The sequence below is a fragment of the Microtus pennsylvanicus genome, chromosome 14, assembly GCF_037038515.1.
Source record: "Microtus pennsylvanicus isolate mMicPen1 chromosome 14, mMicPen1.hap1, whole genome shotgun sequence".
Taxonomy (NCBI): Eukaryota; Metazoa; Chordata; class Mammalia; order Rodentia; family Cricetidae; genus Microtus; species Microtus pennsylvanicus.
The window spans coordinates 56,624,680-56,640,196 of NC_134592.1; positions in this window are offsets into that span (position 1 = coordinate 56,624,680).

The following is a 15,517-nucleotide window of genomic DNA, read 5'->3' on the forward strand; positions in this document are numbered from 1 at the left end:
GGTTCTGGATACTGAGAGGACAGTCCCACTGGGAGAGGCCTTTGCTCGGCTGCTTCATGGGCCAAGTCTCAGGTGTCCCTGTTCGCCACTGCCTCGCTCCCGGACTCTTGGGAAGCCAGCACCTACTTACTCATCTCTCATTCACGCTGGCCTCAGATACCCCACAGATGTCACCAATCCTCACAGCCTGGAGAGAAGTCACCAAACGGATCCAGGAACACACTTTAGCCACTCAGCCCAGCTTCACAGGGTGCTGAGCCTCACGGGCAATCGCAAAGCCTCCTCTTTAGAGTTATCTGAGTTTAGTTGATGGTCTGTTCATTCCATATCAACATTCTCATTTGTTGAACATTGTTTGCTGGGGGACCAACAAATTATGTAACTAAGCTGAGAGGTCCCGCCCCCTGGAATTTCTTTTCTATTTTTGAGCTGTTGTCTCCTAGGACAATTAACCACGTAACTGACCAGTTCCAACATAGGGACATCCATCCTTACCTCCAGAGTAGCGTTGATGATCTTGTGCTTCTAACAAGATAATTTTGTAAAAACTGATCTTGGACATTGCCTAAATTTTTTTTTTTGTAAAAGTCTAGAAGCTCTAGAGCCTATTCTAACCTAGGATCATCATATTATAGATGTCAAAATGCTCCCCTCTCCCCGCTTTGGTTTTTTGAGACAGGGTTTCTCTGTGTAGCTTTGGTGCCTGTCCTGGCATTCACTTTGTAGACTAGGCTGGCCTCAAACTTACAGAGATCCTCTTGCCTCTGCCTCCCGAGTGCTGGGATTAAAGGTGTGCACCACCAACGGCATGCTGTTAAAATGCGTTTTATGGTAGTTTTTACTATGCTTTTGCTATTGTATCCTCAAGTCTAGAAGCTCATCTAAGTTAACCAGGTGCCTGGGACATAGAGAAGCACTTCCACAGGGAGTAGAGTCCTTCCAGCTCACTTCAGTTCAGACCATCTAGAGCTGTGCGTGGTGATGGAGGGTGGTGTGTTATCTTCTCAGTGCGGTACTTTTCAAAGCCGAGCACACCAAGGTCTTAGAGAACATGGCACACAGAAACAATCAAGCAGGGCTCATAGGGGATCACGGAGACTAAAGCGGCAACCACAGAGACTGCATGGGTCCGCGCCAAGTCCTCTGCATACATGCTGGGTTGCTCAGCTTGGAGGTTTTTGTGGGACTCCTAACAGTGGTATTGGGGGTGTCTCTGACTCTTTTGCCTCCTCTTGGGACCCTTTTCCTCCTACTGGGTTGCCTCATCAGCCCTGATATGAGGGTTTGTGCCTAGTCTTATTGCATCGTGTTATGCTGTGTATGGTTGATATCCCTGGGAGGCCTGCTCTTTTCTGAAGGAAAATGGGGAAAGTGTGGCTCTAGGGAAGAGGGGAGGTGTGGTGGGGGGAATTGGAGGAGTGGAGGAAGGGGACATTGCAGTAAGGATGTATTTGTATGAAAGAAGAATAAATAAAAATAAAAAAAATCAAAAAATCCCCTTGAGATCCCTTGGTATGGGTACACTATAGGGAACTATTGGGAGGTCATGTGGTTTGGGGTTTAGGGTCTTCATTGTGGCTCCGGAGTCATTCTGACTTTACCCCCCCCCCCCCCGGGTCTCATTTTGTCACTGTGTAGCTCTGACTGGCTTGGAACTCAAAATCACAGAGGTCTGTCTGTCTCTGCCTCTCAAGAGCTAAGATTGAAAGTGCGTGTCGTCATGTCTAGTCATTATGACTTTGTAGTTTGTATTTTGTCCACATATAAGAGTTCTGCCACTAAAAAGGAACCCTGAAGGCCGGCTCAATGGCTTAGTAGGTAAAGGTGCTTGTCACCAAGCCTGTTGAACTATGTTCAGTCCCCAGGCACACGTAGAGGAAGGAAAGAACCGATTCCAGAAAGTCATCCTTTGGCCTCCATATACATGGCATGGCACGTGCATGCCCCTACTTAAAAAAAAATTAATGTAAAAAAAAATAACGAAACCTGGTTGATTCATCACCTTCTATTGCCACTTGGGGAAGTCATGGGGGTTGACACTGGTAACCCAGAATATTAAGTCGAGTTGGATCTTATGTTTATCCTTCAACTCCTAATTATTTCATTATTGTGGATATGTATAGATGAATAATTTTATTAGAATTGTTCCAGAAACAAAGAATGTCTCACTTATATTTCCAGAAGAAAACCTGAATTAATTATTGGCGGTATCACCTTTGACCCTATGTCAGTATTGCGCACGTCTGTACAGTTGCTTGCAAGGGAGTTGTGGTTGAGGTGAAGATGAATGGGAGGCTGTTTCTGGAGAAACCAGGGCATGGTTCTGAGCAGCCCAGTCACAGCAGAGAAATACAGGTGCACAATGAATTCATAAAGAGCTCTCAGCTTCACTATGAGTCAAAGAGACATAAATTATAACAATCCATTATATAATGAATAGGTCGAAAGAAGTTTTAAAATCGAGGTTAGTTGACTAGGTGGTGGGAGAGGGGAGGGCGAAATTAAATATTTCTACTCTTGCCTTGAGTATAAATTGTTACCTCTGCTTTGGAGGTTGTTGTACTTGTGTCTCTAGACTTTAGAAAAATTTTTCCTTTGATGTAGCCATCAAATAATTGATCCAACGGTAATATTCAAATATTTTCAAAAATGGTATTATTTTATCCTAAGATGTATTTCAATTGGAATGTCTCTGTCGTACACACTTTGGTTCAGTATTTTCTGTTTCTGGGAATCCCGAGGAAGCTTTTCCCTACAATCCAGGGCCAGCACTGGGTCCCGTCTCCCCCCCCCCCCCCCCCCCAGCTGCTGGACTGCCATTGCATGGTTTGCCTGTGGGATTGGGCCACTGTGCAGATTACTGGGGGGTCAGAAGAGTTATTCAGCTACTGTGTAGATATTCAGAGAGCTTCTTATCCTCTAGTATTCAGATAAAAGACTTGAGGCTGGAGAGATGGATCAGTGGTAAAGAGTACCAGCTGCTCTTCCAGAGGACTCGGGTTCAATTCCCAGCACCCACATGGCAGCCCACAACTGTCTGTAGATCCATTTCCAAGGACTCTGGTGTCTTTTTCTGTCTTCCATGGATAGCACAGTATTAGAGCACCATGCATGCATTTGGTGCACTGACGAACATGCAGACAAAACACTCATACATATAAGAAAAAAAAAGAAATCATTTGAACTTGAGACTTTTCTTGTAGTTTGTATTATTTTTTTTTTGAGGGCTTCACAGAAGTTAGAATTGAAAGGTACAGATGCTTGATATTAAAGGGCGAATCCCTCTATGAGATCGCTTACACTTTTATGTTAAATGATAGCTGGAAATATTAATTATAGTAATACTCAGGCAATAATCACTAGGTCCTCATGACTGACAGTAATTTAATAGTTTTCTTTTTAGTATTGTCTAGACTTACATTTGAAACAAGATACAGTGGCATAACAGATTCTTTCTACAAACAAACAAAATGAAAAAAACAAACACCACTAAAAAACTTAATGCCCGTTTATTCTTAGGCATTTTTCCCCAGTAATTACTGAATTAACTGTAAGCAAAAACTATAGTTGCACTCCCTGTCACCAGGATGAACTCTGAGGTGAACATCTTCTCTCACTGAGGAATCTGCAGCTGACTGGGTTCATTTGTGTATGGTTCCTCAGCTCTGCCTCTTTCAGATTATTTTTCTCACTTACTACTTCCTGATGGAGCGGAGAAGCAATGAGGGGTGGTAAGACGGAACTCAGTTAGCTTTGCTTCTTATTACTGACTGGTTAAGAGGGAGATTGAAAAGTAACAGAAACTTAAAACAGCCAGAAGAGGGATGTAAAAATATCCCTCATCTCGTTATCTTTCATTCAGAGCCTGCGATGATTTAGTCATCTGCAATCAGGACCCCCTCCCGTCCCCCTCTCCTGTCCCTGTCCCCTCTCCCCCAACATTAGTCACGCGCCAGCCTTTTGAGGAAAGACAGCAAATGTGGCTCACTTTAGACAGAACTGTTTGCAGTGCTAAACAAAATTTGGATTTGAAAGGAAGGTGGAAAGATTTGTTGGCAAGCTAATAAATGGAGGCCTTGCCGCCGGGTGTGCTAACTAAGCCCACCTCACTTCCTGCTTGCTCACCTTTTCTGACTTAGCTTGAAAAATGCCAGCACCCCTGGCTGGCCCTTTAACAAAGACCTCTTTTTGCATTTACGGAATCGACACGGGACCCACTGATGAATTCGGGGTTCCACCCCCTTGAGAGTCGGTTGAGAGTTCTCTCGCTTATTTCTTTAGTTTTATCTTAATCCTGTATAAAAGATGGTCTTTAGAAATTCTTTCCTCTGTAGACACCTCTGCTTTCCCATAAAATACACTTGCAAATAAGTCTGAAGATTTTTCAACACAAACGCCTGCAGCAACATCCATGATAAATCCTCTCTTGGCCTCAGCATTCTGTAACCTTCTCCATCCCTCACAACGACACACACCTTCTCTCATTTATCTTTTATTACAATTCAATATTGTGCTTGAATATCATTAGTGGGCGCTTGGCATCCCTTTCTCGCCCCGTCTCCCTCTCTTCTCTAAAGGACAAACCACTGTTCTCCTCACATCTCATCTGGAAATTGACTCTGGTGTTACAGGTTCTCATATATTTACACAACAGGCCCAGAAAGGGATTGGAAAAGAGAAGAAATATTTTCAACATCGTAAACCTCTAGCAAAACTATGTGTGTAATAGAATCTGGTACTGTGGTATTACACACATTACAACTGTCACTGTGACGTAGAGCCTCAGTTTAGCTGAGAGAAAATCTATAACCCCGGAAAAGCTACAACGCCCGAGTCACAGTTCAGGGTAATAAATGTTTTTCACAGAAGACTGTAATCTATATTTCCAAAGCTGATGCAACAAAGGAATTTCTACTAGAAATCTTTCAATTTCATGGGTGGAGGCTCCAAGGAAGAAAGAAACAGAGAGGGGGGGGTGTGTATTGCAGAAAAAAAATTGATACACTTGAGTGATGTCATGAACAAGCCTCAGCCTCCTGCCTAGGGTATTCAATTGTTTGGGTTTTTTTCCACCTATAGAAGATGAAAATGAGAGAGAGAGAGAGAGAGAGAGAGAGAGAGAGAGAGAGAGAGAGAGAGAGAGAGAGAGAGAAGGGTGGACTGGTTTTAGCTGTAAAGGGACAGGGAGCTGCTGTAGGATGAGAACTGGAAGCTGGAAAGAGAACTCTGCTCAAGACCAGGGGCTTCTGTAAGCTGGGAAAGCTGTTGTCTTAGCCTAAGCAGGACTGCCTGAGGAATATTCTCGAGGGTCCCTGACTTCCAGGACTGTCTGAGGAATATTCTCAAGGGTCCCTGACTGCCAGGACTGTCTGAGGAATATTCTCGAGGGTCCCTGACTGCCAGGACTGTCTGAGGAATATTCTCGAGGGTCCCTGACTTCCAGGACTGTCTGAGGAATATTCTCAAGGGTCCCTGACTGCCAGGACTGTCTGAGGAATATTCTCAAGGGTCCCTGACTGCCAGGACTGTCTGAGGAATATTCTCAAGGGTTCCTGACTGCCAGGACTGTCTGAGGAATATTCTCGAGGGTCCCTGACTGCCAGGACTGTCTGAGGAATATTCTCGAGGGTCCCTGACTTCCAGGACTGTCTGAGGAATATTCTCAAGGGTCCCTGACTGCCAGGACTGTCTGAGGAATATTCTCAAGGGTCCCTGACTGCCAGGACTGTCTGAGGAATATTCTCAAGGGTCCCTGACTGCCAGGACTGTCTGAGGAATATTCTCGAGGGTCCCTGACTGCCAGGACTGTCTGAGGAATATTCTCGAGAGTCCCTGACTGCCAGGTGTGTTCTGTTTCGTTAAGGGTGGTGGCAGGTGGAGGGGACCTGGACAGCAAAAAGCAGGTCCCATGGAAGCACTGAGAAGAATATAAAAACACAGACCAGCCTGGTCTACAGAGCTAGTTCCAGGACAGGCTCCAAAGCCACAGAGAAACCCTGTCTCAAAAACCAAAAAAAAAAAAAAAAAAAAAAAAAAAACCCCAAAACAAATAAAAACACAAACATAGTTGTTTCAATTTAGCAAAACTCCTTCTTGTCTCTGTCATCTAGAGTAGCCTTTTTTTTTTTTTTGGATGTGCGAGCAGGGTATTGAGTCCATTTGAGGGAGCATGGATAAGATCTCTGTGCAGTCCTGGAATCTGATATCACACTTTATGTGGTTAACCTTCTTCACGCGCTGAACTCCTACACACTCCTCAAGACCCGCCTGCACTGCCCCCGTTAGCGTCAGAGGACGTTTATCCGTATTTCCTTTACGGCATTTATGATATTCTGAAGTCAGTTGTTCACATGGGCAGCCGATCAGTTTTGCTGAAGTTCAATTCCCCAAAGTCATTTAGCCAAATTAAATTCACCAAAAGTCAATTGAGGAAATCAATTTGCCTAAAGCAAATTTTCCTACTAGTCTGTGATTTATTCATCATAAGCTCCCGATGGCAGGAGCCTCACCTCGCTCGCTCCTGGTGCTCCGCCACAACCCAGAGCATATTGCTTGGGGTATTGAAGGGGTTAGCGGATGGTTATTGCTGATTGAATTTAATTGAATATAATTATAGTACAGATGAAATAGCTTCATATGATTCTTGATTTCCCATATGTTTACCTTCTCTGTCTTGGTGGGAAGGTGCAGGCCACACCCCGCTAGAGAGTAGAGACCTTGAGAAAGGCGGCGTCCAAGCTGTCCTGCAGGCATTTAGTTTGCGTAGATTTAAGTGAGAAATTTGTCCCTTTATTGGATTTAGACTCTCTGGGCCTCTCAGGAGCTTGCTTGACTGTAACTTCTTAGAAGAATTCGTCTTTGTATGCGTTCATTCCTCATCCCTTTCATTTGGTCTCATTGTTGCTTCATTACACATCCATCCTTTGGTTAGCCCCATAGACCAGAAGTTTGCGTCCACCTAAAACTCCTACACTGTGTTTTACGGAGGTGTGACAGTATTTGTGGGGGGACCGCTGGCAAATGATTAGATGACAAACGTGCAGCCCTTACTCATGGGATCAGTACGTGTATAAAAGAGATCCCAGAGAGCTCACTTAGACTCTATGAGACCATGGCTGTCTCCAAACCAGAAGTGGATTATTAACAAACACCAAATCTGCCAGCACCTTCATGTTGCGCTTCTGAGCCTCCAAACCCCAAGAAACGCCTTTCTGTTATGAGGACGCTGTCCAGTCTCTTGTGTTGTGGTCTAACGGTCTGATGGATGGAGATGAGAAGAAGCCCTGAGAAGCAGGCCATTGCAGTAACAAATATCGGCATGTGTGGAAGCAGCTTGGGAACTGGGTCATGAACAGAGGCGAGAAGGATTTTGAGGTTCATGCTACGACTATGGATGTTAAGGAAGGAAGGAGAGAGCTGGGAGTCAACCTGATCGTAGGGGTGCCCACGTAATGATGGACAGAGAGATGGAAGGAATCTGGATGGCAGAGCCATTCTGTTGAGCTCACAGAAATGATGAACGTGTTATTGAACAGCTAGTTAAAAAGGAAATCTACTCAGTGGCATATATGTTCTAGTGTTTTGTGTAAGAACGATGCGGGAGATTTACCAGAGGAAATCTCCAAACAAAGTGTTGAAAGATCAGATGAGTAAATAGTAAAACTGAAGAACAGAAAAATAAATAACTTAAAGACAGAACTATTTATCACAAAGGAATGGTACTTGGGGGCTGGGGAGATGACTCAGAGGGTAAAGGGCTTTCTGTATAATCACGAGGTTGGGAGTTTGGATCCCCAGCTCCCACATAAAGGTCCGCTGGGCAAGGCAGTATACCTGTAATCTCATTGTGCACAGGAGGCAGAGATAGGGTTCCCCAGAGCAAACAAGTCAGCTATGCTAGCTAAATAGGTGAGCTCTGGCTTCAAGAGGGGACATAGCTTCAGTATATAAGGTGGAGAGCAATGGAGGAAGATGTTAATGTCAACTTCTGGGCTTCACACACAAGCGCTGGTGTGCGTGCCTATCATCCACGTATGCTCATATACACGTGAACACGCATATGCATTCACACACCACACACATAAAAAGGAACAGAACACAAAAATTTGGAGAACATTCTTCTTGTACACAATAAGATGAGACCTGCCACATTCAGGGTGGTAGGCCTGACTGCAGGCAGGACTGTACATATTGAAAAGAGTAAAACTTGAGATGTGTCTAAGGTAGGCAGTGTCTATTGATATCAGGTCAGTTTCTAGTGAACTTCGGGCCAATCAGCTGTTGGGTCCTTGTCGATGATATACTGGCGCCATAGAGGCACAGGCATTGTGGGAGTAACCAACCACTGCATGATTGGATTTAAGGCTCACTCTGTGAGCTGGAGCCTGTGTCTGACACTGCTTGGGTGGTCAAGAGCCCGAGACCAGATTGCCTGTGGGACTAGAGGAAACCTAAATATTGTTCTGCTAAAGGAAAATGGCAATAAAAGACTTCTAGTGACATTCTGCTGTACCATAGATCAGCGTCTCACTCAGCGTCAGAGAGGCTTCCTCCTGCAGTAGATGGGAACTAACACAGAAACCCACAACTGGACAGTGTGCACTCAGTCTCAAATGGGATGTCTCCATCAAAGCCCTCCTTCAGGGCTCAGGGAGCTCTATGGAAGAGGAGGTTGACAAAGTTAGGGTAAGAGGGGATGGGTGACACCAAGAAAGCCGTGTCTCCCAAACACAACAGGTCTGATGCACATATGAATTAACAGAGACGGTAGCATTATTAGTAGTGCTACAAATGGTGCCCAAATGTTTGGCAAGAATTTCTGCATAAAACCTGAGAAAGCTCAGAAAAAATATTTTAGACAGACAAGAACAGAGTCAAGCACAGTTGCTTGGTAACTGTCTTACTCTGGCAAGTTCTGTTTGCTGGAGGCAAGCAGAGGCATGGCTCTTTTAAGAAAGGCTTCCTGACTCAGTGTTTGCAGCAAAACCCTGGCAGCTCTTTTAAGAGGTCCTGCTACCAAACACTTAAATGGTGTTTATGAGCAGCAGGTAACAGGCTTCTTGGTGGTAGCATGGATCTTGAAATTCCACAGAGTTGTGACAAGAAACATGACTCCCACCAGTACCTCCACCATGAAGCTAGACTCTCAGAAAGCTAAGGGATAGGGCAGAGCCAGCCACCAAAGCTGCAGCCTGAATCCTAGTCATGTTGCTTAGCAGATTAAAGGACTCATGTGGTCAGAAAAAGATAGAGACGTACAGTAAAGACAGATTCAGACAGAAAAGAAAACCTCTCACAGTTTACAGTGATATATATATATATATATATATATATATATATATATATATATATATGCAGGCTTTGGAGAGAAAAGAAAAAGGATAAAGAAATTCCTTAAAAAAAAAAGGAAATAAAGTAGCTGGGCATGGGGGCCCATATCTTTAATCCCAACTCTTGGGAGGCAGAGGCAGGCAGATCTCTGTGAGTGCGAGGCCAGCTTGGTCTACAGAGTGAGTTCCAGGACAGCCAAGGATACACGGAGAAACTTTGTCTCAAAAGACCTACAACAGATGTTGGCAGCATGCACAGGACCTCCACATGTTCAATCCACAAGGGTTCCCAGTACTGAGAGGGGGAAGCGGGCTTGACCTCCCATCCCTAACCAATGAGCTGTCTACAACTGACAAATGCTTACAAAGGAAGAAACAGTTTTCTCCGATGGCGTCTCGCTGGATATATAAGCCACACTTCAGGGCAGGGCCCATGCACAGCAGCAGATGGCCAAGACAAAATGAACTTGATATTTTTGTCTCATATTGTTTTATTTGGGCTTTAAAAAAATTTACTGGCTCTTTGCTTGTTAAAACAAAACAGAGCCCTTGTACTGGTCCATCTTTAGCCTTGCAGTTTTGTTATCAGCAACTTTATGGATCTTTATTACTTCCTGGGAGGCTAGTGCTCATTTCATTTGAATCTGGCCGTGGAAGGCTGGTACTGGGAACCGTGCAACAGGCACTTAGGAGATAAAATTATAGTGTTTGAGATCTGCTTCTCTTGATTAAAATTTGAACTTTCTTTCTGCCAGGGAGTTACTGACCACTTGCTTGTCTTGCCATTTATCTCAAAGGAAACTGGTATTTTGATATTTCTGTGTTTCAGGTGGTACCCGGGAAGTAGACGACTGTAGAGGGGTCTTCTATTCCTTTTCTTCTTGTCAAGCATTCATGATCAAACTTATATTCTTTACCAAAAATCCGAGCTCCTTACGGTCTCTCATCTCATCTCAGATCCCAATAACCCAGGCTGAGGATCTAGGGGACAGTGGCTCTATCTGCTTCCTGTCATTCTTGTTTCTGAGGTTATTTGGGTCAGCCGCTTTGCTGTGTCTGGAGGAACAGACATTTTGGTCAGGTCTGGGAAATCTTTGAGGAAGAGCATGTGACCTGATAGTCACAGCACAGACACCACTCTCTGCAACACTAGCCAGCCCTAGGGAGTATGTGTCATCCAGCCTCCTCCAATGAGACCACACTTTCTCCAACAAGGCCACACCTCCTAATAGTGCCCCTCACTGAGCTTATGGGGGAACAAATATATCATACATTCAAACTATCACAGAGAGTACCTGGAAGGAATGGCAGGCTCCAGGCCTAAGTGTGGGACATCATGCTGTGTTTATGTGTATTAGTTGTGTTTCCCGTTGCTATGACAACATGCCTGAGAAAAGTCACGGAAGGAGGAAGTTCATGTTGGCTCACAGCTTGAGGGAACAGTTTGTCAGGGCAGGGAAGGCGTGGCAGCAGGAGTGTGGGCGGCTGTGTCCACAGTCAGAGAGCTGAGGGAGACGAATGCTGGGGCTCAGCTTGCTCTCTTCTTCTAATTTGGTCCAGGACCCCAGCCTGTGGGATGGTGCCAACCACAGTTAGGGTGAGTCTTCCCATCTCGATTAACCTCATCTGGAAACTCCCTCAGGCATAGCCAGTGCGTGTTTGCTGGGTGGGTTGAGATCCTGTCAAGTTGTCCGTCAGCATTAACCGTTACACTAGACGTCAAGGGTGTGAGTAAAGAGTATGAGACGTTTTAAAGGAGCTCCCAAAACTAACTTGAGAAGACTCCCATTGGTCAAAGACAGGGTGAGTTGAGCATCAACAAGAATAGTTATTGCAATAGCTGAGAAACAGAATTATGTTTAAATCCACTAGCATGAAAAGTTGCTTAAAGAAAACACCTGAATGGATAACCCTTTTTAGAGCGCCAGGGAACAGACTCATGATTTGAAATCAGGCAAGCAGAGGGAAGGAGTCAAACACTTACCTTACTCTTCTTTCATGTTCTGCGTATTCAGGAAAGAGTCTCTCTGCACAGGAACTCTAGCTAATACATGAAAACAGAAAAAGAGAATGGGAACATTTGCTTTTGCGACTTCTAATGGATCAGTGGGTGCTATTAACCCTCATCACAGACTGCTAATATCCCAGACACAGAGCCGACCAGGCAGAGCACCCTCTACAAGATGGCTTTATTGTTGAGACAAGGCCTTGCTAAGGAGTTCCCACCTCCAGTCTGGTACTTGCTATATAGCCCAGGCTAGGCTGAGAACGCTTGGCAGCCTTCCAGCCTCTGTCTCCAAGTGCTAGGACTAAAGGTGTAAGCTGTCATGCTTGGCTCAAAGTGTTCTTGACTTAAGAAGACATCAAAGACAGATCGGCTCAAACCTAGATCTACCTGCTAAAAGAAGTGGGTAAAGGAGCTTGCTAGATGATAGCATGGCAGTACAGTCCACAGAATCCAGGCTGGAAATGCTACAGGACAGGCTGGTTTCCTCGGCAACTCGTTACAGGGCCAAAATGGTGGAGGAGGATGTAGACATAAAATAATGGGTTCTTACTAGGATCTCGGCTCAAGCTGAGAGACTTTTTATGAGCTAGCTGCATAGTGAACAACAGTAAGGAATTATTGTTAATTTTTAGGTGTCATGATGGAGGAAGGTCATTGGCTAATAAAGGAACTGCCTTGGCCCATTTTATTGGTTAGAACATAGGTAGGTGGAGTAAACAGAACAGAATGCTGGGAGGAAGAGGAAATGAGCTCAGACTCCACAGCTCTCCTCTCGGGAGCAGACGCCTCAGGGAGACGCCATGCTCCCAGCTCCCAGGCAGACGCACGCGATGAAGCTCCGACCCAGGATGGACATAGGCTAGAATCTTCCCGGTAAGCGCACCTAGGGGCGCTACACAGATGATTAGAAATGGGCTAAATTAATATGTGAGAATTAGCCTAGAAGAGGCTAGATAGAAATGGGCCAAGCAGTGATTAAATGAATACAGTTTGTGTGTTGTTATTTCGGGCATAAGCTAGCCAGGCAGCCGGGGTGCTGGGGACGCAGCCCCGCCGCCCGTATTACTACAGTGTCACAACATGTTTCCTTTAAAAAATCCTTTTAGGGACTGGAGAGCTGGCTCAGGAGTTAAGAACGTGTGCTGCTCTTCAAGAGCACCTGCTAGGATGATCACAACCATCCGTGACTCTGTCTACAGAGAATCTGACATCCTTTCTGGTCTCCGCCAGCACCCGCTTGCTCGCTTGCTCTCTCTCTCTCTCTCACACACACACACACACACACACACACACACACACACACACACACCTAAAATGAAATAGATCTTTGAAAAAGAATCCTTTTTAAATTTATGGACACAAGAGCATATAAGAGAATTGCTCCACATACTTAGAGGGGAATAGAGGGAGGGAAGCAAGACTGCCCAGGAGTTGATAATCGTGGAAACAGATTGACAGGTACTTGAAAGTTAATTATATTACTCATCCTAGTTTTAAATATGCATCTGAAAATGTCCACAGTAAAAGTAAATAGAAAAAAGTTTACATTAACTGAACATCTGTTCCTTCGTTCTAAGCACTAGGAATTCAGCTTATCCTTGGAAGGGGTCTAGAATATGCATTGTGATATAAGGATTATTTTGAGTTGAAGGCTGCAGGGAGCCAGTCAGACCCAAGACTTTCTTAGAGGTGCCAATGAAAGGACAAAGGGAACTTTAGTTCTGTGTCCTTGTCCAGAAACAGACTTGTCAAAGTCTGTCTGACACTGGAGCCGGTGCCTTACAGGAGTCAAGGCTGCGGTTTCTGGGGACTTGACTCTTGCCCGTAGGCTGTGGTTATCAGTCCTTAGGCTGCTGTGTTTGAGGTATCCTGTGTTCCCTTGGCCCACATTGTCTGACTTAGCTCTCTGCTCACCCCTGCAAATAGTATAGATGATGCTGTACTTAAAAATCTTGTTTGGCATAAGTCATCAGCTCATGCAAGACCTCCTGGTCTCAGACACTGCTTTTGTCTTTTCTATTTCTCATCCCTGGTCCTCCCGTGCAACACCTTGCTGTTGGGAACCCTTATTACTCCTGGTTTGGATCAGAAGGCATTTGTCAAGAAGCATAGGAAGAAGTTTTATCTGAACTCCTCTTATCTACCTAAGCAGAGCCTTGGGAGAGAAGTTAATTGAGACGAATTCCATTTTATGGGAGCTTCTTATTTCAGCAGTATATTAGTTGCTCCGCTCATTGTGGCAACAAAAAGCAATTGAAGAAGGAAGGTTTATCTTGGTTCCATGGTTAAGAGGCAATGCCGTCTGTTTCAGCAGGGAAGGCCTGGTGCCGAAGTGTGGAGCAGGTAGTCACACCGCTTTACAGTCAGGAGCAGAGAATGGACAGGAAGTGGGGCTGGGTTCATATTTGAAGGCCCACCTCCAGGGACCAATCACTTCCTCTAGCAGGTCTCCACCTCCTGAAGGTTTAACGGCTTTCCAAAAGTAGCGTTAATAGCTAGGGCATGCGTGTTCAAACATACGACTCTATGGAGAACACTGAAGAGGGTAGCTTTGGTCCTGGAAGACACATGTCAGGAAACTACGAGACATAAAATTCCCCTGTCATTCATTCCCCATATTTTTCTCAGTATTTCCCACCATTTGCTTCTTGAAGTCCTATTTCATTCTTTCTTGTTCGATGGCACGTAAACTTCAAATCTTGGCCACACTTTTTTTTTTGTGTGTGAACAACACATAACACACAAATAACAACCACTAGTAAACTCTAATACTCAGAATTTATTTATATACATCTGAGCTAAAATCCTGTTTATAGCAAGAGGAAAGCATTCAAGTATGTAATTTTATTCAGTGTTTTAGTTTCCCAAGTGCTTTTCCACATTCATCCTCTCCTTTGATCTTTCTGAGTCAAAAAGAGATGGAAGAAACAGTGTTGATGTTAAGAAAATCCTCAAATCAATCCAAAACAAAAACAGAAACAGAAGTTCAAGAAGGTCTTATGTGTTGTCTAGGACCACGTGGATGAGATTGGACATAAGGCTGGAGTTTAGCTGTCTGGAGTCATGGTGTCTTTCCACTCTAGCCTTGGACCATCTGTGAGTTGGGCAAGATAAGGAATGAATGCAGAAGTGTTACGTCTCTCGCTGATATTTTAACCATCGTAGAAGGTTCAAGGAACCTTGTTTCCAAAACAACAGGATTCAAATGCAAACCTCAGTTGCTCAGAGGAGGCAGATTCAATGTCATTTCCATCCTTTTGAAGAATTGTACGTTTTGATGGGCAAAGAGCTAGAAATCATGAGGCCAGATGGTTCTGAAGAACCCCAACTGAGCAAGAAGGATGAACAAATGAAACACGTACATGTATGGAGACGCGGAAGGGCATTTCTGGTGTCTGTCAACAGAAATTATAATAGTCCAGGTGTTGAAGGAGCTGTGGGCTGCCTTCATCCAGGAAAATCTGGGCTCAGCGCTCTGTGGAATAGAACAGGAGTGAAGGAAGAAGAAGCAGCAATGAAATGGGAGTCGGGGAAAGGGAGCAAGAAATGGGCAAGAGGGAGGCACAGTTCTCTTCCCAGAGTCCTTTCCCGGATACCCAGAGGAAGAAGTGTGGGATGGTACAGTCTGAACGGACCTGTACCTTGGGTCCAGTGGTCTGGAGGATTGCTTCGTTTCTATTTGCTCTTCTCGAGGTGGTCATTGTGGCTCCAGCTTCCAACTTCTATGGAGATTAAGAGAATCTGAGTAGAGCAGAGATAGAATTCATTCTTTAGACTGGCTGCATGCCAAATTTCATTATAGTTCTTATAACATTGTTATGGGATATCTATCTTATTATGGGATGGACAATTGGAGGCTCTTTTGGATTTCTTGCAGTCTAATACTTAATTCATTCAACATTTATTGACTGAGTAGTCTATTGATGCCTTTCTAAGAACTGGGGGTTCAGATCTGAGTAAGGCATAACATTTAATGTACTCCACTGTTGGGTCTTCAAGGCTAAATAATGGAGATATTCCAGTCCTATTGTGAGCTATGAAGTGATTGTCCATCCTATGGCTATGGCTCTCAGGCCGCATCATAGTCACACAGTCAGCAAATGCTGCATTGCTGTTTCCAGAGGGAACAACAACAGCACGTGTGATGGGGAATATCTGGAATATAAAAAAGAACTCTATA